Here is a 3,985-nt window from a genome sequence, read left to right on the forward strand (position 1 = left end):
TGCCAGCACATGAAAGCAGCCAGGAGAAGGGCTATGTCCTGCAAAGCCAGAGGGGCAGAGCTGCCCAAGACCATGACAACCCACCTTTTGCATCAGCATGACCTGGATGTGAGACATCGAGTCAAAGGAGATTATTTTGGAGCTTTGAGATCTGACTAACCTGCTGGATTTCAGACTTGCATGGAGCCTGTAACCCCTTTTGTTTTGGCCAATTTCTCCCATGTGGAACAGCTGTATTTACCCAATGCCCGTACCCCCATTGTATCTAGAAAGTAACTAACTTGCTTTTGATTGTACAAGCTCATAGGCGGAAGGGACTTGCCTTGTCTCGTGTTAGACTTTGGACTGCAGACTTTTGAGTTAATGCTGAAATGATTTAAGACTTTGGGGAACTGTTGGGAAGGCATGATTAATTTTGAAATGTGAGGACATGAGATTTGGGAGGGTCAGAAGCAGAATGATATGATTTTGCTATGTCCCCACCCAAATCTCTTCTTGAATTCCCATGTATTGTGGGAGGGACCCAGTGGGAGATAATTGAATCATGGGGACAAGTCTTTCCCGTGCTGTTCTTGTGATAGTGAATAAGTCTCACGAGATCTGATGGTTCCGTAAGGGGGAGTTTTCCTGCACAAGATCTCTCTCTTTGCCTGTCACTATCCACTTAAGATGTGACTTGCTCCTCGTTGCCTTCCACCGTGATTATGAGGCCTTCTCAGGCATGTGGAACTGTAAGTCCATTCAACCGCTTGTTTTTTAATTGCCCAGTCTTGGGTATGTCTTCATCAGCAGTGTAAGAATGGATGAACACAAGTGGATTTACCATACAAGAGATTTTTTTAGGGGCACTGCTTGTGAGGGAAAATGGGGGAAAAAGGCCAGAAGAACCATTACACCATAATACAGGGTGGACATTTGTGAAGGAAAGAGAGAAGGCAGAAAGGTTATATGATGGTCTTAGACTACAGAACAGTTACCCTAACCCTAGGCTTAAGAGAGTTCAGCAAGGCCAAAGGAAAATCATAAAGCAAAAGTCATCCATCAAAGGTGTCTTTTTTTTTTTTTTGAGACAGAGTCTTACTCTGTGCCCAGGCTGCAGTGCAGTGGTGTGATCTTGGCTTACTGCAACCTCTGCCTCCCGGGTTCAAGTGATTCTTCTGCCTCAGCCTCCTGAGTAGCTGGGACTACAGGCACATGACACCATGCCTGGCTAATTTTTGTATTTTTTTGTTTGTTTGTTTGGTTGAGATGGGGTTTCACCATATTGGCCAGGCTGTTCTCGAACTCCTGACCTTGTGATCCACCTGCCTAGGCCTCCCAAAGTGTTGGGATTACAGGCATGAGCCACCACGCCCAGCCAAGTTTTAAATCTCCCAGAGGCTTGTCTGCTTTAGCATTCCCACTGTGTTTCATCACAGGCTGAGAGCAGGCTGGAGGTTAGGAGGGCCTCCACAGGAATACAATGGTAGATCAGAGTGTAGCAGCAGGACTGCCTGTCAACTGCAGTCAGAGACCTCAGAGCAACTGAATGTCTGAAAGGTTGGTTTTCATGCCTCCAAGCCTATAATACACTCAACATTATACTAAACACTAAATGGGATAGGAGCAAATTGGTAGGTATTATGCACTGGATGTTTGTGTCCCCCACAAATTCAATGTGTTGAAGCTGTAACCCTTAATGTGATGTTATTAGGAGGTGGGGCTTGGCAGAGGTAATTAGATTTAGATAAGTTCAAGAGAGTGGTGCTCCCAGCATGTAATTTAGTGTCCTTATAAGAAGAGGAACAGATAGTAGAGCACTTGTGCTCTCTCTCTGCCATGCAAGGATACAGCTAGACAGCCATCATCTGCAAGCCAGGAAACAGGCCCTCACTAGGAAGGAAATCTATTGGTGCCTCTAGAACTGTGAGAAATAAATGTCTGTTGTTTAAGCCACCCAGTCTATGCTATGTTATAACAGCAGCCTTAATAAATTCAGATAGATGTGAAATGAGGAAGATGCTGTCATGCCCTTAAGGTGCTAAGAATATATGGATGGAGGGAGACAAACCCCAAAAATACAAGATAAAAAACAGAAACGTGCAAAATAGTATCATTAAACATGTATTGTGGAATTAGCGAGAGGGAATGAATCAGTTTATGTAGAAGGGTCAGGGAAAGTTTCAAAGACAAGGTTGCATTTGACTTTGGTCTCGATGGAAAAGTACATTCATGGGCAAAGTGTGGAAAGACATTTCAGGAGGCAGGAACAGCATAAGCTGATAAAAGGAGGACTCAGTATGTTTTAGATGTAGCAAACGTCAAGGCAAGCACTGTGGTAGCTTAGGTTATTTGGGGACTGTTTTTAGGAGAAAAAGATGAAAGTATAGATTGAGGTTGATTATACCCTAGAACTTAAAGTATAATAAATAAAACAAAATAAAAAACTTGATTGGTTATCTGGCTTAAGTGTGTGTGTGTGTGTGTGTGTGTGTGTGTGTGTGTGTGTGCATGTGTTTGTGTTTTTTCCTAGAATGTTGTGAAAAGTCATTGATGGTTTTACACAAAAAGTCTTGTGTGGCATACGATCAGACTTGATTGCTGGAGAGATTCTTTAGGCCATAGTGTGGAAGATGAATTTGAAAAGAATGAGACTGAACATAGGAAAACGTGTAAAAATGGAGAAGGCAGTTAGAATGGCATTGCTAGAGTTCCGGGGAAAATATGATGACCTAGGTAAGTGAAATCAGAAAAGAAATGTGGAAAAACATCTAAGATACATTTCAGAGGTGGAATTGACAGTAGCTACTGAGTAACTACATGGAAGATAGAAACAAACCAGAGAATGTTATTACTGTAGCAAGTTCATCCTATATTCACAAGCCATTTTGTGATCATATCTACAAATTTATCTCCTGTGTATTAGCAGAGAAGCCTCTGTGCAGATAACTGGACCCAGTTCTTGAGATACATACAGTCATGTGTTGTTTAACCGTGGGGATACATTCAGAGAAATACATTCTTACGCAATTTCATCATTGTGCAAATATCGTAGACTGTACTTACGCAAACCTAGATGGTATAGCCCATTGTAGACCTAGGCTATAAGGGATAGACTATTGCTTCTAGGTACAAACCTATACTGCATGGTACTGTACTGAATACTGTAGACAACTGTAACACAATGGTAAGTATTTGTGTATCTCAATATATTGAAAACTAGAAAATGTACAGTACAAATATGTTGTGAAAGACACAAAAAATATGGCTCAGCTGTATAGGAGGCTTACCGTGACTCGAACTTGAAGGGCTGGAAGTTGCTTTGAGTGAGTCAGTGAGTGAGGGGTAAGTGAATGTGAAAGCTTAGGACATTACTGTACACTACCATAGGCTTAATACACACTGTACACTTAGGGTACTCTAAATTTATTAAATAAATTCTTCTGTACTAATACACTTAGCTTACTGTGACATTTTTGCTTTATAAATTTTAATTTTTGAAACACTTCGACTTTTATAATGACACTTAGCTTCAAACACAAACACATTGTACAACTGGTACAACTGTAAAATTGTTTTTTTCTTTTTTTTCCATGTAAGACGGGTTATGCGCCAATATCTTAACAAGGTGGGGGGGGTGGCATATCTCATGCATGTGTGTGAATACCCAATCATCATGCTTATGAACTACGAAAGTATTATTCTTTCTTTATATCCTTATTCTAGAGCCTTTTTATTGTTATTTTACTTTTGAAACATTTTTGTTAAAAGCTAAGACTCAATGCAGCCCGCATTGCCAAAACAATCCTAAGCCAAAAGAACAAAGCTGGAGGCATCACGCTACCTGACTTCAAACTATACTATAAGGCTACAGTAATCAAAACAGCATGGTACTCTTACCAAAACAGAGATATAGACCAATGGAACAGAACAGAGCCCTCAGAAATAATATCACACATCTATAGCCATCTGATCATTGACAAACCTGACAAAAACAAGAAATGGG

At 40.9% G+C, this 3,985-nt stretch overlaps 1 non-coding gene across 1 annotated transcript; it reads right to left on the reverse strand.

Annotated features, from left to right (window-relative positions):
- Window positions 1-3,573: 3,573 nt before the first annotated feature.
- LOC115898925 lies at window positions 3,574-3,678 on the reverse strand. The gene has a single exon (XR_004058574.1). It is a non-coding gene; the product is annotated as a small nucleolar RNA U13 (small nucleolar RNA).
- Between the last annotated feature and the right edge of the window lie 307 nt (window positions 3,679-3,985).

Source organism: Rhinopithecus roxellana, chromosome 7, assembly GCF_007565055.1.
Source record: "Rhinopithecus roxellana isolate Shanxi Qingling chromosome 7, ASM756505v1, whole genome shotgun sequence".
NCBI classification, from domain to species: Eukaryota; Metazoa; Chordata; class Mammalia; order Primates; family Cercopithecidae; genus Rhinopithecus; species Rhinopithecus roxellana.